This window comes from Brachyistius frenatus, unplaced genomic scaffold, assembly GCF_029030835.1.
Source record: "Brachyistius frenatus isolate BFR_SWC_R1_liver_20210118 unplaced genomic scaffold, ASM2903083v1 Contig_95, whole genome shotgun sequence".
In the NCBI taxonomy this organism is placed as follows: Eukaryota; Metazoa; Chordata; class Actinopteri; family Embiotocidae; genus Brachyistius; species Brachyistius frenatus.
Window position 1 is genome coordinate 50,001 of NW_027210694.1, and position 23,943 is coordinate 73,943.

The 23,943-nt window shown below is 47.7% G+C and overlaps 1 protein-coding gene and 1 long non-coding RNA gene across 2 annotated transcripts in view; both read right to left on the reverse strand.

Moving 5' to 3' along the window:
* LOC138628071 (IQ motif and SEC7 domain-containing protein 1-like) overlaps positions 1-23,943 on the reverse strand; it is a 50,220-nt gene that overhangs the window by 16,866 nt on the left and 9,411 nt on the right.
* On the reverse strand, positions 13,161-16,860 carry LOC138628133 (uncharacterized). Its single transcript, XR_011311443.1, has 2 exons — positions 15,113-16,860; positions 13,161-15,008 (listed from the first exon to the last, which is right to left on the reverse strand). It is a non-coding gene; the product is annotated as an uncharacterized lncRNA (long non-coding RNA).

Below are 23,943 nucleotides of genomic sequence, written 5' to 3' on the forward strand. Positions count from 1 at the left end.
ATGGTCCCACAGACAGTCTGAACACATCAACATATCCAACAATCACATCCCCAGCAAAGCCCACAGGAACCTTTAGTCCCAGGTACTAATCTACGGAGACACTGAGGAACTTAAAAGTTCCTTCAGCCTAACACACACACACACACACACACACAGAGTCTCAGTCTGCACTTCATGACAACGTCGGCATCCATGAAGATCTTTTTTCTACGACCGGGAACTCGCTGTGGTTATGAACAAGTGCACCGTGACATCCCCGTGTTTTTAGGTGCACCGCCTCGTGAGCGGAGTCGTCTGACCAGCTTCACTGACGTCAGGTCGACGTCCCGTCGATCCTTCAGTGGCTTGTTGACATTCACTCATATACGTCAGCTCAGATTTGAGTGTGCGCAGACAGAAGTGTTTACTTTCTGAGCTGACCTGAATCTGCTGAGGAGCAGCTTCCTTAAACTAGCCAATCAGAGCAGAGAACGCTCACTGTTCACTAATGTGCACTGTTCACTACTGTTCACCACAGTTCACTACCGTCTCTTGTTCACTACTGTCTACTGTGCACTATTGTCCACTTTTTGTTTTGCTACTGTTCACTACTAGCCACTTTTTTTTTTTTACTACTGTTCACTGATGTCATCGATGATATCATGTCTCCTCAGACTCATCGTTTCCACCAGAACATGAAGAGTAAATGTGAAACTGTCCTGCTCCCCACCAGATGAACCCTTCTCATTGTGATGACAGCTGACCTCTCCCCTCGCGCCCTCCTCTAGCGCCCCCCTTAGGACGCGCTTCATCTGTAGCTGCATCCTCAGTGTGTTCAGTGTAACCGTGGTGTGTGATGAGCGCAGCCGCCCGAGGCGTCCTCCGCCCCGCAGCGTCTCTAACAGACCTCACAGCCTCAACGTGTCCCAGAAAGCCTGAGCGGGGAGTCGGCTCAGAGTCAGCTCGCAGGTTTCCAGGCAACAGCCTCGCTCCGCTGGGATTAAAGCAACAACGCCGCTGAGTCAACTCCTTCAGCAGCGCTCCTCCAACAGCCTGCATGACTCAGTGCACGTCTTCTCCTCCTCAACACTCAACACTCCCACCGGCCGTGCAGAGAGCTGGGGATGGGGGTGTCCCACCTGAGCTCCCAGACTGAGATGAAGCTCCATCACAAACAGTGAGTTAAAAACACAACACTGTAAAACAACAGTGGGATCAGAAACAACACTGTAAACAGTGTAAACAACAGTGTAAGAACAATGTAAACAGCACTGTAAGAACAGTGTAAACAACAGTATAAGAACAGTGTAAACAACACTGTAAGAACAATGTAAACAACACTAATAACAATGTAAACAACAGTATTAGCACTGTGCGAACAGTGTAAAAAACAGTATAAGAACAGTGTAAACAACAGTGTAAGGACAGTGTAAACAACAGTATAAGAACAGTGTAAACAACACTATGCGAACAGTGTAAAAAAAACAGTACAAGAACAGTGTAAACATCAGTGTAAGGACAGTGTAAACAACAGTATAAGAACAGTGTAAACAACACTATGCGAACAGTGTAAAAAACAGTACAAGAACAGTGTAAACATCAGTGTAAGGACAGTGTAAACAACAGTGTAAGAACAGTGTTAACAACAGTGTAAGGACAGTGTAAACATCAGTGTAAGGACAGTGTAAACATCAGTGTAAGAACAGTGTAAACAACAGTGTAAGGACAGTGTAAACATCAGTGTAAGGACAGTGTAAACATCAGTGTAAGGACAGTGTAAACATCAGTGTAAGAACAGTGTAAACAACAGTGTAAGGACAGTGTAAACATCAGTGTAAGGACAGTGTAAACATCAGTGTAAGGACAGTGTAAACAACAGTGTAACCCTTCTAAACCAGAACTCAGGAAATGTCGAGGATCCTGCGTGACTCGTGCAGGAGTTTGTTGATTTCTCAACTGGTTTGTTTGTGAGTATCAGTCTATCTATGTTGGTGTTAAACACTAAATATCTTATTGTCTCAAAGTAAATCACTTCCTGTCTCTTGATGCACAGAGGAGCTGTACACTTCAACATAACTTGTAGCTGTCATGCAGAATGAACACTTCAAGTGGACCCTCAACTAACGAATACTGAAAGTGTGAACAGATGACTGAAACGCCGAAAAAAAGATGTCTGTCAAACCACAAACAACTCAAAATTACTATATAAAATAAAATAAAACTAAATAACAAAACGTTTGAGCACAGAGTGACGTGAAACAAGCACAGAAAGAAAATGACCACAAAGAGAGGCAAAGTGACCTCAGAGGCCTTTTATAGTTCTGCTCCCAGCTGCCCGTAGTATCGTCATCTGTCCTGAAGTGTTGGTGTCGGGATGGACCCTCCAAACGGGGACTCGGCGGACTGTGGAAACAATCAGCTGATAAACAAGATGGCTGCCTATCGCTGAGCTCCCAACACAGGCTCAGACTTATGTCAATAAAACAGATCTCAGGTCACACTGATAGGATGCAGTCACCTGCAGCACCTCACTGCATGTCAGCAGCACCTCACTGCATGTCAGCACACCTCACTGCACGTCAGCAGCACCTCACTGCATGTCAGCACACCTCACTGCACGTCAGCAGCACCTCACTGCATGTCAGCAGCACCTCACTGCACCTCACTGCATGTTAGCACACCTCACTGCACCTCACTGCATGTCAGCACACCTCACTGCACGTCAGCAGCACCTCACTGCATGTCAGCAGCACCTCACTGCATGTCAGCATACCTCACTGCATGTCAGCACACCTCACTGCACGTCAGCACACCTCACTGCATGTCAGCACACCTCACTGCATGTCAGCAGCACCTCACTGCATGTCAGCAGCACCTCACTGCACCTCACTGCATGTCAGCACACCTCACTGCACGTCAGCAGCACCTCACTGCATGTCAGCACACCTCATTGCACGTCAGCAGCACCTCACTGCACCTCACTGCATGTCAGCAGCACCTCACTGCATGTCAGCATACCTCACTGCATGTCAGCACACCTCACTGCACGTCAGCACACCTCACTGCATGTCAGCAGCACCTCACTGCATGTCAGCACACCTCACTGCACGTCAGCAGCACCTCACTGCATGTCAGCACACCTCACTGCACGTCAGCAGCACCTCACTGCATGTCAGCAGCACCTCACTGCACCTCACTGCATGTCAGCACACCTCACTGCACGTCAGCAGCACCTCACTGCATGTCAGCACACCTCATTGCACGTCAGCAGCACCTCACTGCACCTCACTGCATGTCAGCACACCCCCACCAGCAAATAAAAAGTTTCTGAAATGCTTCATTTAATGAATTCAGCCCGACATGATTCTCAAAAACTGTGAAAACCTCCTACATGTGGGACCTCACAGCTGATCAATCAGCTCTTCACTGACCACTGACAGCGGATCACTGACAACTGATTACTCACAGCTGATCAATCAGTTGATAAATCACAGCTGATCACGGACAGCTGATCACTTTAGGATCAATATTTCCTCTTTAACTTCTCCAGGCAGCAGTAACGTCACACTGAGACACAGAGAGAGACATGCTGTAAAGAGAGACAGACAGATAAACAAGGACGCGCGTGAACGAGCAAACCGACAGGTCAAACCGGCTCCTCTGCGCGTCTCCAGTAGCCGAACCCCCCCCCCCTCCCCAACCCCTCCATCACCCCCTCCTAAGCTGCAGCCTCAGACCAACAAACCGCGTCATGTTGAAGGTTTACAACCGTCAGCTCACAAACACACGACGATCCGCGCAGCAGTGCGGCACCGCGGGCGGAAAACACGCAGTCAGAGAGCCGGTGTGGAGGCGGCGGCGCAGCAGCGAGTCGTTCTCCGGTCCCACCGCGGCGGTTCTTACCAGTAGAGCAGCTTGTTGTGCAGGATGGCGGGCGTTTTGTCCGACGCGCAGTTGATGCACCACATTGTTGCTGCTGCCGCGGATCGACGCGCTGCAACAACACGACGGAGAGAGCGGCCGGAGGAGGGAGGAGGGATCCGCTGCTGCCTCAGCCTCTCTGCGCTCTTGGTCCGCCTCCCTCCACCCGCTCTCCTTCCTTCGCTCTTCGTCAGAGGCGCATCATCATCATCATTATTATCATCATCATCATCATCATCCCTCCTCTCTCTTTACCGTCTTTATTTCATCATGCCTTCTTTTCCCTCCTCTGCTCCCTGAACTTCCTGTCTGGATCTGAGTGTACATCCGGTCTGTCAGAGAGGTTCATGTACAGGTTCACAATCACTCCACATGTTCTATCGTTCCCACATGTTCTATCAGCTCCGCATGTTCTATCGTTCCCACATGTTCTATCAGCTCCGCATGTTCTATTGTCTCCACATGTTCTATCAGCTCCACGTTCTATTGTCCCCACATGTTCTATCAGCTCCACGTTCTATTGTCCCCACATGTTCTATCAGCTCCACGTTCTATTGTCCCCACATGTTCTATCAGCTCCACGTTCTATTGTCTCCACATGTTCTATCAGCTCCACATGTTCTATCAGCTCCACATGTTCTATCAGCTCCACGTTCTATTGTCTCCACATGTTCTATCAGCTCCACGTTCTATTGTCCCCACATGTTCTATCAGCTCCACGTTCTATTGTCCCCACATGTTCTATCAGCTCCACATGTTCTATCAGCTCCACGTTCTATTGTCCCCACATGTTCTATCAGCTCCACATGTTCTATCAGCTCCACATGTTCTATCATCCTCGCATTCTATCGTCCTCACATGTTCTATCAGCTCCACACGTTCTATTGTCCTCACATGTTCTATCAGCTCCACATGTTCTATCATCCTCGCATTCTATCGTCCTCACATGTTCTATCATCCCCACATGTTCTATCATCCCCGCATGTTCTATCAGCTCCGCATGTTCCATCAGCTCCACATGTTCTATCAGTTCCACATGTTCTATCAGCTCTGAACATAGGTGAACATACCTGAACACACCTGAAATAACCTGAACACACCTGAACGGGTGTTTCCAGGCTATTGATCACTGATCTGTTACCACTGCCAGTTTCTCTGTCTCTCCATCCATCCTTTATTCTCAGGACGGTTACCGTAGGCAACAAAGAGTGAAACATGAAAGGAGCTTCCCCTTGGTTTCCATGGCAACGGGAGTCGGGGATTACATAGTTTCCTGCTCTGCGACAACATGTGCTGACCCACACACGGTTCTGTCCTCATCGTTTCATCTCCTTCTTCTCTCGTCTTCTTTTGATTTTCCACCTTCTGTTTTGTCGCTCTTCTTCTCTCATCTCTCCCTCCACGCTGACTCTTCAGCCTCGGGACAAGCTTCTATAATTCATGACTTTTCAGAATCCCCCCTCACCCAACCCCCAGTCCGTTGTCTGTCCGTCTCCAACCCCTCCACTCATATTCACTGATGATGTATTTACCTTTTGATGGCTGAGACTCTTGGCAGCATGTTTGTTTGAGGTTGCACAAAGATGGAGGTCTGTAAAGGATTTAGCGCCATCTAGTGGGATTCTTCTGATTCACAAGGACTCAAACAGACGCACCAGGAAGCTCGTGTGTTCTGACGGTGACGAGGAAGAAGAAGGCTATAAGACCAACGAGGGGAAAAGTCCACGTAGGGACGAGGACAGCTGGAGGGAAAAACCCAGATGGTTCACCGAAAACCGAGACCGAGATCTGGACCAAGACCGAGACCTGGACCGAGACCGGGACCGAGACCGGGACCTGGACATAGACGTAGACCTGGACCTGGAACAAAATCAAGACCTGAGCCTAGACCTGGCCCTGGACCGAGACCTGGACCGAGACCAAGTCCTGGACCGGGACCTGGACTGAAGCACACAAACAGCAGAAGTCTACGTGGTTTTCTTTTAAGAAACCAAACTAACTAACTAACTAACTAACTAACTAACTAACCAAGCAAACCTCTCCTCTCCTCTCCTCCCCTCTCCTCTCCTCTCCTCCCCTCCCCTCCCCTCCCCTCTCCTGTTTCTAGTAATTAGAAAATAAGAGAGGGAGGGAGGGGGCGGGAGGAGGATGTTGCTTGGAGACAGTTGCCGTGTAACAGGAGGGGAGGGGCCGAATGGAGGAGGGTTGGTCGCAGGAGTCAAGTGAGGTGTTGCTATGACAACGCAGGTTTCATGCTGTCACAGTGTGCGTGTTGCTGATTTTAGCACAGAGTGGGAGGGGCCTGGATCAGAAGCATATGGACACACACACACACACACACACACACACACACACACACACACACACACACACACACACACACACACACACACACACACACACACACACACACACACACACACACACACTCAGAGAAATGCAGTGTAACCAAGACCCTGTGTTTAACAGAAGACTTTAGAGATGGGTCATGTGGGGTGAGCGAGGCACAGCGCCACCTGCTGGCAGCACATTTAGTTGCTCAGATATGAATAAAATTCCAGTAAAAAACTTGCTGCTTGTATCCTTCATTCACTCAATCATTCATCCCTTCATTCATCCATTTATTCATGCATTCATTTATTTATTCATTCACTCTTCCATTCATTCATCCATTCATGAATTCATCCTTTCCTTCATCAGCACTGAAGCTGCAGGTCAGAGACTGAATGTGACGTCACAAACTGCTCACAACTACGCATCCGTCAACATGACGACTAACAATCAGAAGTATTGATCTGTTCAATAAACGAAAGACTCGCTGCTGACGAACAGGCAGACAACACGAGACCCACAACAACACGAAGCTAAGCAGTCTGGAGGAAAACGCTGTTTAGTGTGTCTGTGAGCTCTGAACTCTGTTTGCATGCGTACGTAACAGAAAACATGACTCGACAGTTCCCTCCGTGAATGTCTGATGATATCAGAGATGATGTTACCTGTCGGTTCTCTGCTCAACGTTCATGTGTTCCACAGGAAGTGACGGACAGGAAGTCCAACAAAAACAACAACAAAAAACAGGGACGGCCAACCGCTCCCCCTGCAGGACGGAGGCCGCAACTGATACATCTCATTGGTTTGGTTGCAGGGAGGAAGCAGAGTGGACCGAGGAGGAACCCTGAAATGTTGGACAGAACCTGGATGCATGAATTGTTTCCACTTTCATTAACACGGTGTGTTACTCTGGATCCTGGATCTGACTTCCTGACTGTCTGACATCAGTCCAACGCTCACCTGTCAGCTCCCACACAGCAGACAGGTGTGCAGCGTCAGGCTTTACATTATGATGGTGTGTGTGTGTCACTTATTCTGTATATGACACCAGTTAGTGAACAGCACTCGAGTACCACTGGACCTCAGCAGCACCGTGTCTGAGCCTGATCAATACATGAACAGCTGATGATAGATTCTCACTGATAATCTCACATCACCGCAAACGTCAATCGATAACGACAAAAACGAGCATCTAACAACATGTCGCGGTTCAGTCGGTGACGGCAGGAAGACTCTTATCAACAGCTGTCACCTCAGTGACTAGTATTGTCAGCAGGAGTTAGCAGCAGTTAGTATTGTTAGTAGTAGTAGTTAACGGCCGCAGTTAGCAGCAGCAGTATTTAGCAGCAGTATTTAGCAGGAGTACTAAGGAGTCAGGAGTCAAACCCATCAGTAGTTTTCAGTTCTCATGTTTCAGAGAAAGCTGCCCAGTAAACGGTGAAATATCTGCACACCAAAAACAACCCGGAACCTTTGCTGCCATTCGTGGACAATTCGTAGACAATGGAAGAGTCGAAGAAGTCAACGTGTTCATCAACCGGCCCGATATCAATGTTCCTGTCTACGACATTTTGTACCCGGCTGGAGCAACAAAGAGAAGGCGTGCGGTCTGTAACGCTGCTCCGGCTACCTGCTTCAGGAAACTGGAAGAACATTGAATCTCTGGATGGATGGCGTGCAGTTTAACAGACAGCACGTTACTCTCTTGACAAGAACTCTGACCAAACATCTACTGCAGACCTTCGTAGACCTCCGCGGAGAAATCACAAACGTCACGGTACCTTTTTGAAAAACCAACGATCTTTGTTTTCTGCTGTCGCCACCAAACCTCCTCGCGGCTCTGCTGCTGGGCTACGAAAGGCTAGCTAACGTCCCAGCAGCTCGTTGCTGAATAATTGAGCGGTAGTGCACTGGAGCGCCTTCACACTTCACTTCACCACCGCCCTGATGGGACCCGATTATTCTGGGCAGCTGCTGCTTCTCCTCGAAGATCTGATCTCAAGACTCACACTCGTGAAACGGTAAACAAACCTCCACCTCTGCACTCAGAAACCAGAAACCAACAGCATCGTTTTCACATTTACCGATGGATCTATTCTTCATATTGTCTTATTAACACTTCATCTGAGCAGGAACGGTTCAGATGCCAAGAAACAGCCCAAGAAATAAAAGTGCAACGGTGATCCAACAACATGAGTCCAACGACTCCATCTGCTGGTCTGAATGGATTTAAAGCATGAAGACAGACAATGAAACCAGAGTTTGAACATGATGATGATGATGATGATGATGGTGGTGGTGATGATGAAGATGATGGTGATGATGATGATGAGGAGCGTTAGATTGACAGAAAGGTGGTGACTGCAGACAGGACAGGAGACTTGTTCGGCTCAAGCGCAGCCTTCAGTTGTTTTTTCCTTCTTTTCTTCTCCTTCTGAACAAATAGGTCGAGGTATGAATCTTTTATTGTAATTACAGTTAGTCTTCAGCTCAGCAGCGACATGACCGGAGAGGAACACAGCGATGAAACGGGCCAAACACGGATTGCGATGACGATCCGCCGACACGTCAGCTTTAAATGTTACATACTTCATTGACTTCTGTTTCCAAATTGTGATATCCATGAAGAGGAACCACAGTTCAGTCCGATAACTCCGTTTGAAATGTTTATACCAGCAGCAGAACAGAGTTTAAAGTCATCACTGCCCGTAGGTGGACGACACAGAGAGGACCCTGCAGGTGTGGTGGTGGGCGGAGCCAACAGGGGTGTTACTTCTGTAACGTCTAGGAGCCAACAGCAGTTCTAATGCTTCGAATGCTTTTAATAGTTCTAATGCTTCTAATGGTTCTGACGGGTTGGTTCTAAATGTTTTAACGGTTCTAATAGTGCTGAAGGTTCGAACGGTTTTAATGGTTTTAACGGTTCTAACGATAACACGGTTGTGTTGCTGGTGTTAAATGTGTTACTGGTGTTACTGGTCTTCTCCCAGCAGCCACAGATCAACCTTCCTCATCCGGAGAAGACGAAGCAGAGCAGCTCCGTGTGTGTTTGCAGTATTTAACGTGACTTCATGTTTGATTTAAGCCGAGTTGCAGATTTATTCAGCTGCTGCCTCACACCAGTCCGCTTGATGAGGAGGAAGAGGAGCACACAGGTTGGGATTATTCTACTTCTGAGGACCCGGCTGTCAGAGACTAACTTCAGTCCAAACCTGAGCTCATCTCAACATGAACCTGAGACTCATTAAGGTGGGTCAGAAGAAGGAGGCTCAGTGAGAGGAGGAGACCGTCCTCATTCTTCACCTCCGTCCTCCACACCGCTTTCTGTTCAGTGATTACATATTTGTTAACTTTTCCAGCTCAGCCACGCGTGAAAACTTTTTTGTAATATTAGAATTCAATGTTTTTTTCTCTGCAAAATGAATAAGGGGGCATAACGTGCAAATAACAAAATATTCAGAAAAGGAATGGTGCATAAAACAGGCATATGGAAAGGCACTGAGCTTTACGATGTTACCTGAACTCATCGTTGTAGCTGCAGCTTCTCGACCGGGACGCACATCAAACTGATTTTTAATATCACTGAGGTTCTCCAGATAAAAAAGTGTGGACATCGTCTGAGTCCTCAAACAGCCTCCGTCTGTCCCACAGGGACAACCAGACACAACGTCTTCAGTCCTCAGAGACTGGTCCTCACAGAGACATAAAGACAGAGACACAGAGACATAGAGACACAAAGACACAGAGAGACACAAAGACACAGAGACAGAGAGACACAAAGACAGAGAGACATAAAGACACAAAGAAATGACGAAGCACAGCAGAACCGAACCGGAAACCAGGTCTCTATCCCACAAGGTGAGGAATACACACACACACACACACACACACACACACACACACACACACACACACACACACACACACACACACACACACACACACACACACACTCCTGTTATTAGCAAATGCAGCAGCTTCTTACCGTTCTGAAGACAGTGGAGACGCCTTCCATTCATTTACATTGGAGAGAATACAAACACACACACACACACACACAAACACACACACGCACACACACACACCTCCCTCACTTTCTCTATCACTCGCTTGGCCCGGCTCTTCCTCCTCCTCCTGCTCCTCCTCCTCTGAGCCTGCCCTCCTCTTATTCCTTTCTTCCTCTCGCCCACATTCTTCCTCACTCTCTCGCCCAGCCACTCCTCCTCCTGTGTGTGTGTGTGTGTGTGTGTGTGTGTGTGTGTGTGTGTGTGTGTGTGTGTGTGTGTGTGTGTGTGTGTGTGTGTGTGTGTGTGTGTGTGTGTGTGTGTGAGAGAGAGAATGGCTGAGTGCACATGAATGTGACTGACAGGCTGTGTGTGCACATTGGAGAGTGAAACACTCACACACTCTCACACACACACACACACACACACACACACACACACACACACACACACACACACACACACACACACACACACACACACACACACACACACACACACACACACACACACGCAGAGCTCCAAATGTATGTGTGCATCATGGTCATGTGGTTGTTGAAGTGTGCAGCAGGCGAATCAGCATCCAGCCTGACAGGTGTGATGTCACAGCAGACCGATGATGTCACTGCAGACTGCTCAGAGGGAAACTGCTGCAACCTCCTTCACCTCCTCACACGCCTGACCCGCCCACATCACGAATACCCCACCCACATCTAGAATGCCCCGCCCACATCACAGATGCCCCGCCTACAACGCTAATGATCCGGACACACAACCGAGCTAAAGTGTGTGTGACACTGCGGAGGGTCAGGGCAGCATTTACACAACAGTGTGTATGAGTGTGTGTCCGAGTTGTGTGTTAATGGGATCTAAACAAACAAACAAACAAACTTCTGCTTTCTCTTTCTCTCTCTCCCTCTCAGCAGGGTCTCAGGTCAAAGGTAAAGGCATTCAGGGTTCAAAGGTCAACTGTGCAGGTGTGCCTACCTGCAGAGAGGCGACCAGGTCCCAGAGGAGCGCAGACAGAACAGAGGGCAAAGGTCACAGCAGACATGAGGCACGCCGAACATCCCAGCGGCCCTCGGATTCATCTGCCGTCTGTCTCCCTGACGTCCTCAAGGGCACCTTCTGATGACATCACCGACCAACGTCCTGGAGGGGGCGCTCTCAGTGCATCCTCTTCATCACTGCATCCTCTTCTTCACAGCATCCTCTTCTTCACAGCATCCTCTTCATCACTGCATCCTCTTCTTCACAGCATCCTCTTCTTCACAGCATCCTCTTCATCACTGCATCCTCTTCTTCACAGCATCCTCTTCATCACTGCATCCTCTTCTTCACTGCATCCTCTTCTTCACTGCATCCTCTTCATCACTGCTTCCTGAAGGTTTGGGTTTTGTACATTAATTATATCTATTTTACTCCTTTTTATTTATTATTGATTATTGATCATCTCTTCTACCTCCACAAACAACATGGATATCATTCACTGCAAAAGGTCAGAGGTCAAAAATCTCATCAGATCCTTGGATTCAGCTGAAAGACATTCTGCTGTCAGAATGGTTCTGTTCAGCTTGTTCACAGAACTTCTGCAGAAACACGAACGGTTCTCCAGGGTTCTACCGGTGTTCTGACCCACTGCATGATGAAGAGCACTCATCATCATCATCATCTTCAGGTGTGACAGACACTCATATAAATAAAACCACATTCATCGTTAAAGGAGCTGACAGTCCTCTGATCTGATGAGCTGCAGCTTCTTTTCTAACCAGAACACACACACACACACACACACACACACACACACACACACACACACACACACACACACACACACACTAGGAGCTGATTTGAAATATCTGAGGGACGCCAACGGATCTAGCGGCTGCAGGTGAACTCATGAACTCCTTCTACAGGAACCCTGTTTGTTGAAATGGATCCAAACTTCCTGAAAAACAAAGTGAGGCAGAGTGTTCCTTCAGACCGTTAATTACCCATCATGCCTTGTTCTCCACGGCTGCACCAGCTCATCAATGTCCCGAGAGACGAGAAGGAGGGACGGACAAACACATTCACAAGACCCGGTTTCACTTCCGTCTGACTCAGCTGGAGCTGCTGATCATGTAATCACCTGATCACCTGATCATGGTCAGGTGGTCAGGTGAGGAGGGGGAGGAGGAGGGAGGGAGGGAAGCCGGTCTGTGTGTGTGTGTGTGTCAGAGGTGTGTAGATCATCGATGTATGTATGTATATAGGTTAGGCTCCACCCCCTCAGGTGTAGATAATGGGTTTATGTATATATGTAGGTTAGGCTCCACCCCCTCAGGTGTAGATAATAGATGTAAGTATGTATGTAGGTTAGGCTCCACCCCCTCAGGCATAGATAATGGGTTTATGTATACATGTAGGTTAGGCTCCACCCCCTCAGGTGTCGATAATAGATGTGTGTATGCATGTAGGTTAGGCTCCACCCCCTCAGGTGTAGATAATGTATGTATGTTTCTAGGTTAGGCTCCACCCCCTCAGGTGTAGATAATGGGTGTGTCCTGATGTCCAGTCCAATGTGTTACTGAGACACTTTCAGCTGTGAAACACGATGTGTTCAACAGCAGACAAGCTGTGTGCACGATGTCATTGCTGACGACCAATCTTCACGTGAAGAAAAAGTTTCAGGAAGCATCTTTAGAATCATAGGAGCTTTTAATCCTCATCATTCACCACCATCATCATCCTCATCACCCACCAGTGCGGTAGTCTTCATCATGACATCATCATCACAGCTTTTATTCAACGCACAGAAAGAATCATCATTATGACATCATCATAATCACAGCTGTTAATCAACGCACAGAAACAATCATCATCATCATAATCATCATCATGTACATTCTCAGCATGTCACCTCTGATGTTTTATATCTTTATAATATTTTATATCCATGTTCGTTTAAATAATTTACAGAAGAAGAAAGAGACGAGTATTTACATGATGAGACAGAAAACCACAGAAGAAGAAAAGAGGAACCAAAGAGAGGAGGAGGAAGAGGAGGAGCCTGTCTGTGTGTGTGTGTGTGTGTGTGTATCGTCGTGGTGACCACCGGAACCTGACATTCGTCCTCACGGCAGCAGATTACAATACGTGTTGCCACGGTAACCTGTAGCATCCCGAGCCATGAATGTGAAAGAATAAAAAGAAGAAACATTGTTTTGTGTTTTAGAGTTACGGCATAAAAATGTCCTCTTAATGTGTTCATTGACACATCACACACCAACACGTGTTGTGTTCAGGGACACAACAAATTCTCAGACCATCTGAACTTTTTATCCTTTTAGAGTGACAGCTGTTAGCTGATCGTCCGATTGGTCGATTGTCCTGCAGGAGATTTACTGGGAGTCACATGGGTGAACACACTGCTGCTTCTCTCTCTCTCTCTCTCACACACACACACACACACACACACACACACACACACACACCATGTATTCATTGTGGATGTGCACCATGACCTCGTCTTCTCATGTTTAATATCAAGAGTTTTGAGAAGATATTTCCCAGAATGCCACATTGTGTGGTCCATTTTATCTGCACAGCTTTTCAAAATAAAATCATTGATGGTTTGTAGGTTGTGTTTCTCTTTTCAAATACAGAAAAAGCGCGTTGTGACCTTCGACCTCGTGTCACTGTGCTGCATATAATTTAATTTGTATAAATGAAATAAATGAATGATCTGCTGCCTCCGTTTGAAGGTGTCCCTCTCACCGAGTCCATTCACGCTCGTCACGAGCACACCTGAGTCAAACTAAAACCTGAATCCAAACATTTGTGGAAAGTGAATCCAGGTCCGGCCGGGACCAGGAGAGGTTTTGCTGGAGTACCCCGAGAGGAGGAACCCTCCTGGTGGTCTGGTGGTGTAGTGGTCCGTTGGAGTAGTGGTGTAGTGGTCTGGTGGTGTAGTGGTATAGTGGTGTGGTGATGTTGTGGTCTGGTGGTGTAGTGTAGTGGTCTGGTGGCGTTGTGGTGTACTGGTGTGGTGGTGTAGTAGTCTGGTGGTGTGGTGCAGTGTTCTGGTGGTGTAGTAGTCTGGTGGTGTGGTGGTCTGGTGGTGTAGTGGTGTACTAGTCTGGTGGTGTAGTGGTCTGGTGGTGTGGTGGTGTAGTGATGTTGTGGTCTGGTGGTGTAGTGGTCTGGTGGTGTGGTGGTGTGGTGGTGTAGTGATGTTGTGGTCTGGTGGTGTAGTGGGGTAATGGTGTAGTGGTCTGGTGGTGTAGTGGTGTGGTGATGTAGTGGTCTGGTGGTGTAGTGGTATAGTGGTCTGGTGGTGTAGTGTTGTGGTCTGGTGGTGTAGTGGTCTGGTGGTGTTGTGGGGTAATGGTGTAGTGGTCTGGTGGTGTAGTGGAGTTGTGCTCTGGTGGTGTAGTGATGTAGTGGTCTGGTGGTGTAGTGGATCACTATCAGAACGCTGCTGTACGTAAACAAACTCCAACCGAGAGTCATCAGATAAAACTGATGTCCTGTATTATCTGCTGTGTGTGTGTGTGTGTGTGTGTGTGTGTGTGTGTGTGTGTGTGTGTGTGTGTGTGTGTGTGTGTGTGTGTGTGTGTGTGTGTGTGTGTACTGTACACAGTAGAACCAGGTTCTCCCTAAACTGTAACAGGGGAAGCACTTTGAGTGTTTTTCTGTGCGAGCTGAGTTCCTGTTCTTGTGGAGCTCCATCTGCTGCTTCACCTCCACCTCGACCCACAGCTTCACCTCAAGCTTTAGCTTCACCTCCACCTCCTGCTTTAGCTCCACCTTCAGCTTTAGCTTCACCTCCACCCTCACTTTCACCTCCATCTCCACCTTCTTCACCTCCGCCTTCATTTCACCTTCACCCTCACCTTCATCTCCACCACCAGCTTCACCTCCACCCTCACCTCCCCATTCACCCCCACCTTCACCTCCACCCTCATCTTCACCCCCACCTACACCTTCACCTCCACCCCTACCTTCACGTCCACCTTCAACTTCACCTCCACCCTCAAATCCACCTCCACCCTCAAATCCATCTCCACCACCAGCTTCACCTCCACATTCACCCCCACCTTCACGTCCACCCTCATCTTCACCCCCACCTACAACTCCACCCCTACCTTCACCTTCACTTCCACTTCCAGTTTTAGCTTCAGCTTCACGTCCACCTCCACCTTCAACTTTACCTCCACCTTCACATCCACCTCCACCTTCAACTCTGGCTTCACTTCCAGCTTTAGCTTCACCTTTATGTCCACCTCCACCCTCAAATCCACCTCCACCTCCAGCTTCAACTTCACCTCCATCTCCACTTCCACCTCCAGCTTTCGATTCACCTCCACCAACATCTTACGCTTCACCTTCACCATCTCCACCTCTAGCTTCACCTTCACCGTCACCTTCTACACCTCTATCTCCACCTTTACCTCCAGCTTCAGCTCGCCTCAGATGGAAACACGGTTTGTAATCGTGACCACAGCGAGTGGTTTGTGTACCTGCTGTAAAGTATTACGAGCGTTGCACCAAACTCTGTTCTTATTTCAGTGAATTTAGCGTCGGCGTATTCACCGAGGAACACAAACGTTCCCTGACGTTCTGCAGGAAAGTCCGTCGGCGACACTTCCACTCGCTGCGGTGTTCTGTGTGACTTAAGAAAAGAAGCAGTTCTAAGGAGAACCCAGGCTGCAGTACGTCGGACGGTAATGACTCTATAAAAGACTGGACTCGTGTCTCCGGGTTTTACAGAGGACGACCTCCACATGCTGTGTGGTTCCTCGCACAGTTTGTGAACTCGCTGTCTTTCAGCGTCACGTCCAAACGGGACTCGAGGAGTCCTCAGTCCCTCCAGAGAGTTTGTGGTGATGCGGTGAACAGATGCCGGACAGACAGAGTCCTGTGGAGACAGAGTCGGGACGTGGCGGCCGGTCCTCCAGGGCTACCTGCTGATGATGCGGGCGGCCCCGGAGCCGACCCTGCTGCCCCTCCCCCCCCCACCACCACCACCACCACCACCTCCACCCCCCTCTCTCTGTCTCATCAGGCTCTGGGCCCAGCGGTCAGGAAACAGCAGGGTCATGGCTTCATGCTCGGACAGGGAGGATAAACCGTTCGGGTCCCCGTTCACATCCAAACGGGAGACGAGGGAACAGACGGAGATAGTTCTCAGGCGGAGAGGTCAAAGACCATCTGGCGTGTTCGCACCAAAACTGCTGACTCATCACTGCCGTTGAGCTGCGTCACGGGGGAGGGAGGAGTGGGGGGGGGGGTGTAGGTCAGCCTGCTCGCTGACGGAGCGTCCTGGTGCTTCACAGCTGCAGGTGCAGCTCTTTCACAGAAAAGACAAACTGGAGGAGCAGCGGAGATGCAAAGCCACCTTCGTCGTATTATTAAAGGTGGGGTTTCATTATTTTGCAAGTTTGAGCCTCAAATTTAGTGAACAAACGAGCCGTTTTAGTGAAACACCCGACGTCCTCCGTTTGTTTTAGTGTCTTTTTCTTGCCGTTCGGTGATTGGAGGTTCAAACAGGGACGGAGACAAGCCGAGGGGACACAATCACCCCTCCCTTTTATCTGGGGAGAGTCGGGCAGGACGGGGAGTGTCTCGTGGTCGCCCCCGGTTACCTAGAGGAGGGGCTACTGCACTCGGAGGCGGGGCAACAGAACTGATGGGCGATGTCATCATCTTCCTCCTCTCTGAGAGACACACAAACAGACGAGAGAGACAAAGACAGGAGAGGAGGGGCAGGAGAGGTGAAGGAGGTGGAGGAGAAAAAGATAAGGTGGAGTGAGAAGAGTTAAATCAGGAAGGAGGGAAGTCTGGGAGTTGAAGTTCTGAGCTGCAGTACTGCCGTCAGCCAGCAGACGCTTGTTTTTAAAGTGTGATTTTTTTTTTCTGCTCCTTCGTCTCTGTTGAATCATCAGACTGTAAAACTTCAACAGAGCAGAAGAAGAGTTTCACGTGTGTTTATGTCGGTCACATGACCTTCACCTGAATTAAAGCTTGTTGCTTCTGTTTCCTGCTGATGTCATTCAGAGGATCTTTGTAACAACAGAGTAAGGCTCAAATACACAATTCATCATGTCAATATACACACTGATAAAACATCTGTATGGATAAACACTGTGATAAAACATCTGTATGGATACACATTGTGATAAAACATCTGTATGGATACACACTGTGATAAAACATCTGTATGGATACACACTGTGATAAAACATCTGTATGGATAAACACTGTGATAAAACATCTGTATGGAAACACACTGTGATAAAACATCTGTATGGACACACTGTGATAAAACATCTGTATGGACACACTGATAAAACATCTGTATGGACACACTGTGATAAAACATCTGTATGGATACACACCGTGATAAAACATCTGTATGGATACACACCGTGATAAAACATCTGTATGGACATACGCTGATTAAACATCTGTATGGATACACACTGTGATAAAACATCTGTATGGATACACACTGTGATAAAACATCTGTATGGACACACTGTGATAAAACATCTGTATGGACACAGTGATAAAACATCTGTATGGACACACACTGTGATAAAACATCTGTATGGATACACACTGTGATAAAACATCTGTATGGACATACGCTGATTAAACATCTGTATGGATACACACTGTGATAAAACATCTGTATGGTTACACTGTGATAAAACATCTGTATGGACACACTGTGATAAAACATCTGTATGGACATACACTGATTAAACATCTGTATGAATACACACTGTGATAAAACATCTGTATGGACACACTGTGATAAAACATCTGTATGGTTACACTGTGATAAAACATCTGTATGAACAACGTAAGTTTGAATATTTCTGTGATTTCTATCATTTTGATCTGAATCATTTTGTTCCGATAATATTGAGTGTGTTTGACAGAAAAACCTTTAAAATGTGTTAAAGTACATTTATATTCTTCCGTCCACACATTGAATTAATGTGTTAAAAAAGTTTGAAAATATTCAACATAACTGATTTATGGTGAAAATGCCCTGACAGGTCGGGATAATTTTCTGATGAATTCTTGGTGAGCAGCTGCACAAGTTTTAATTCTCCAAAAGTTTATTGAAACTGTTTATAGACAGAAAATCACTGAGTGACATCTTCATGATTTTTGTGCATGAAAAATATTCAGATTGTTGGAGTCTAACTGAATACACGAGAACAGTTTCTAACATTTCATGTGTAAAAGTTTGAATTCATTTGGTTCTAGTGTTCCTCGCTCTAAACGATAGAAAGAACAGAAAAATGATCTGAAACATTTCAGTGAAACCTCTGAGTGTAAAACTCACACAGTTTTCTACTTGAAGTCAGGCCGTTAATTTAAATCTTCACTCGTTTAACTGTGAACATTAACTGTGAATATTTAATTGTGAACATTAACTGTGGACATTTAACAGTGAATATTTAAGTGTGAACGTTAATTGTGAACATTTCATCTGAATGAGTGAGTGTTGTATGATGCGTGACACAAACACAAATCAAACGTCTCTCTCTGGTTCTGCTTCTTTTGCTCACTGGATGACTCGTGATGTAAACAGGAGAACTTTCTGTGTGATTGACAGCATTAGAAACAGACCAATCGGGTCGATGGATCTTCGAGGTCAATCTGTTTATCTTTTACCTCTTTAAGATACTTTAAGCCTGTTTGGTTTGCACAGTTCAGACCTGAACTCATGAGGCGCTTTTATTTACAGCTTTTACTTTTGCCATTTTAAACTGAGGCTAATCACACCTGTTCACACCTGCTCACACCTCATCGACATCATGTCACGTCATATGACATCATGTCACCATAAATGACATCATGTCATCATGCAGCAGAAAACCATTGATTGAAACCTGAAGCAACATTTACAGAAACGGAGTCGATCTGTGAGTCTGTAGGAGGGGTGTGAAGGTGGGTGAGGAGGAGGAGGAGGAGGAAGGGTGATGATAGTGGGTGAGGAGGAGGACGGGTGATGAAGGTGGTGAGGAAGAGGAGGAGGGGTGATTATAGATGGTGAGGAGAAGGGGTGATGTTAGTGGGTGAGGAGGAGGACGGGTGATGAAGGTGGTGAGGAGAAGGAGGAGAGGTGATGAGGGGGAAGGATGCGGCACATTCATTGCTGTTCTGTGCGTGTGGGGGTCAGATTATTACAGGTTATTGTATTGTATTGGGGAGGGGCGGGGGAAGGGCGGGGGGAGGGAAAGGAAAGGGGGGCTTGATGTGAATGTAGAGCGAATTCGAGCGACTTCACTTCGTGTTCACTTTCACTGCGATGACCTTTGAACTTTATTTTTAAGGAAACAATCGCGACTCAAGGTCCACTTACTCTGGAGCTTTCAGCCCGATCACACAGCCGCGTTCTGTCACCAATGAGCTTCAAATAATGAATAATCAATCCATCAGCAGATCCATAAAATCACAACGTCCCAAAGGTTTTTATTCCACATCTGAGAAAAGCAGCAAACACATCGGAGAAACTGGAACCTGGAAATTAACGAGAAGTTTGTTGGAAAAACTCAACCTGATAAACACGCTGTCAGGTGTTAACGTGTTCGCCGTCAGGTGTTAACGTGTTCGCCGTCAGGTGTTAACGTGTTCGCCGTCAGGTGTTAACGTGTTCGCCATCAGGTGTTAACGCGTTTGCCGTCAGTTGTTAACGTGTTCGTTGTCAGGTGTTAACGTGTTCGCTGTGAGGTGTTAACGTGTTCGTTGTCAGGTGTTAACGTGTTCGCCATCAGGTGTTAACGCATTTAGTTGTTAACGTGTGAGTCGTCAGGTGTTAACATGTGAGTCGTCAGGTGTTAACGTGTGAGTCGTCAGGTGTTAACGTGTGAGTCGTCAGGTGTTAACGTGTTCGCCATCAGGTGTTAACGCGTTTGCCGTCAGTTGTTAACGTGTGAGTCGTCAGGTGTCAACGTGTGAGTCGTCAGGTGTTAACGTGTGAGTCGTCAGGTGTTAATGTGTTCGCTGTCAGGTGTTAACGTGTTCGCTGTCAGGTGTTAACGTGTTCGCCGTCAGGTGTTAACGTGTTCGCTGTGAGGTGTTAACGTGTTCACTGTCACAAAGTGTTCGCTGTCAGGTGTTAACGTGTTCGCCGTCAGGTGTTAACGTGTTCGCTGTGAGGTGTTAACGTGTTCACTGTCACAAAGTGTTCGTTGTCAGGTGTTAACGTGTTCGCCGTCAGGTGTTAACGTGTTCGCTGTCAGGTGTTAACGTGTTCGCTGTCAGGTGTTAACGTGTTCGCTGTCAGGTGTTAACGTGTTTGCTGTGAGGTGTTAACGTGTTCGCCGTCAGGTGTTAACGTGTTCGCTGTCAGGTGTTAACGTGTTCACTGTCAGGTGTTAACGTGTTCGCTGTCAGGTGTTAACGTGTTCACTGTCAGGTGTTAACGTGTTCACTGTCACAAAGTGTTCGCTGTCAGGTGTTAACGTGTGAGTTGTCAGGTGTTAACGTGTTCGCTGTCAGGTGTTAACATGTTCGCTGTCAGGTGTTAACGTGTTCGTTGTCAGGTGTTAACGTGTTCGCTGTCACAACGTGTTCATTGTCAGGTGTTAACGTGTTCGTTGTCAGGTGTTAACGTGTTCGTTGTCAGGTGTTAACGTGTTTGTTGTCAGGTGTTAACGTGTTCGTTGTCAGGTGTTAACGTGTGCAGTGACATTAAAAGCTGCAGAACCGCAGGTGACGCGTGGATTTCGCTCTACAAACACGTCAGGTCGCGACCTGCTGATGCTGCTGCCGGTGTGGTTTGGGGGTGAGGGTCGCCAGGGGCAACAGGGTGGGTGGAGGTTAGAGCTGGTAGTGGGGGAGGGAGAGGAGAGGAGGAGGAGGAGGAGGAGGAGGAGGAGGAGGAGGTGGGAGGGACTCTGGCCCTTACCTTGCCTGCTCGTGGTGCTTGGCTGGGGGCAGAGCGCAGGGAGGCTTGGGCAGGCGGAGGCGCGCGGGACAGCAGTACTGATGGTAGGTGGCGTGGCTGTTAGGAGGTAGGCTGGAGGAGTAGAGAGAGGAGGAGGAGGAGGAGGTGGAGGAAGGAGTGGTGATGCTAGTAGGGTTGTTGGAGGAACGACAAGGGGTGGTGGTAGTAGAACAGGTGGAGGAGGAGGTATAAGACCTGACAGAGAGAGAGAGAGAGAGAGAGAGAGAGAGAGAGAGAGAGAGAGAGAGAGAGAGAGAGTAGAGAGAGAGAGAGAGAGAGAGGTAGAGAGAGAGAGAGAGAGAGAGAGAGAGAGAGAGAGAGAGAGAGAGAGAGAGAGAGAGAGAGAGAGAGAGAGAGAGAGAGAGGGAGAGAGAGAGAGGTAGAGAGAGAGAGAGAGGGAGAGAGAGAGGGAGAGAGAGGGAGAGAGAGAGAGAGAGGTAGAGAGAGAGAGAGAGAGGTAGCGAGAGAGAGAGAGGGAGAGGAGAGAGAGAGAGAGAGAGAGAGAGAGAGAGAGAGAGAGAGAGAGAGAGAGAGAGAGAGAGAGAGAGAGAGAGAGAGAGAGAGAGAGAGAGAGAGAGAGAGAGAGAGAGAGAGAGAGAGAGAGAGAGAGAGAGAGAGAGAGAGAGAGGGAGAGAGAGGTAGAGAGAGAGAGAGAGAGAGAGAGAGAGAGAGAGAGAGAGAGAGAGAGAGAGAGAGAGAGAGAGAGAGAGAGAGAGAGAGAGAGAGAGAGAGAGAGAGAGAGAGAGAGAGAGAGAGAGAGGTAGAGAGAGAGAGGGAGAGAGAGAGAGAGGGAGAGAGAGAGAGGTAGAGAGAGAGAGAGGGAGAAACAAGAGAGAAAAATAAAGTCAAGAGAGAAACGGAAAGATAGACAACAACAACAACAACAACAACAACAAGACAGACAGGCACAAAAACAAACAGTTAGCACGGTTAGCATTACATCACGACATCAGCATTAGCTTAGCACACTGTATCATTAGCAGCGTTAGCGAACAGGTGAGGCTAGTATTGTTAAAGCAAAAAGCACACTTAAATCTATTAGCATAGCAGCATAGCATTAGCACGCACTTACCGCCGACAGCCTCAGCCTACAGTTAGCATATGCTACTAGCGTTACCTTAGCGCGCAGTATAAATGGTAGCAATTAGTCTAAAGTCTTAACTGTGTCATACCGCCATACAACATTTACGTTACAATCACAGGTGTTAGCTTAGCTGAGCCAGCACGTGGTTAGCACACAGTCAGTCTCGGCATTAGCACCAGCAGCTGGCATCACAGTGGTACACGTAGAGCGAGGCAGGAGAGGGAGGATGAAGCACACATAAAGATAGTCGGCCGTCGGCTCAGAGGGACAGAGGGGAGGGTGCTGTCGCTAACCAGCGGCGCCGGTTGGCCGTTCACTCGTTCCTCGCGATGTCGCGCTCGGCTACCGTTAACGGGACGTGGAACCCACGAGTCCACGAGTCGCCCACGCACCTGGTGACCTGGTGACCTTGTGACCTGGTGACCTTGTGACCCTGTGACCTGGTGACCTTGTGACCTGGTGACCTTGTGACCTGGTGACCCTGTGACCTGGTGACCCCAGTAAAAGGGCTTGCGATGTGCGTGAGGAGGTCCGACGCTACGTTTGATGACAGTTACGTAACTTGTTAATAAATACACGGTGAATTGTCGTCGATACACATTTCAGCAAGTATGACAAACACGAATACGACTGAGCCGGATTGGATCAGCGTGGAAGTAATATGTATGCGTGACACTATAAGAGGCAGTGAAGGCATCGTGAAGGAACGAAGGTGAGTCGTCGACATACGAGTTGTGTTTCCGTTACTTTGAACAAATTCTGTGTTCACTGTTGTTTCTTTACAGGCTGTTATACAACTGATACACACAAAACAAAAGTACTGAAGTCGTTCTGCAGCACAACAGCAGGTCCAAACATCCAGCCAGAGTCCCGAAGACCCGTCCGCAACCACAACCAGAACCACCGGGCCTCAGCACATAGTCCTTTTAAATACAGTCTGTGGGAACAGACCGGAGGCCACTCTGACTCACTGTCGCCTCCGAAGGTAACAACCGGTATTACGTGTCTGGACAAGCGGATGAGAGGACTTGCACCTTCTTTACCCATCATGCCTCCTGCCTGTCCTCAGGTCACCCTGCCAGCGCGACACTGTCAGTTTACAGGCCTCTGATCTGATTATAATCTCATTTCAATCTCATTAGTTCATGTAACGCAGGACTGTTGCTGGGTCACACAAACACACACAAACAGACACACACACACAAACAGACACACACACACACACAAACAGACACACACACACACAAACACACACACACAAACACATTAGATTGAAACATGTTTCTCTGTGTTCCACTTGAACTCTGTCCTCAGATATTGCAAAACGTGGTGTTTGTAAAATCACTACTGATACATCACGATTAATAAATCACTACTGATACATCACGATTAATAAATCACTACTGATACATCACTATTAATAAATCACTGCTGATACATCACGATTAATAAATCACTACTGATACATCACTATTGATAAATCACTGCTGATACATCACTACTGATACTTCACTATTAATGCATCACTACTGATAAATCACTGCTGATACATCACTGCTGATACATCACAACTGATACATCACTATTGATACTTCACTATTGATAAATCACTACTGGTACATCACGATTAATAAATCACTACTGATACATCACGATTAATAAATCACTAC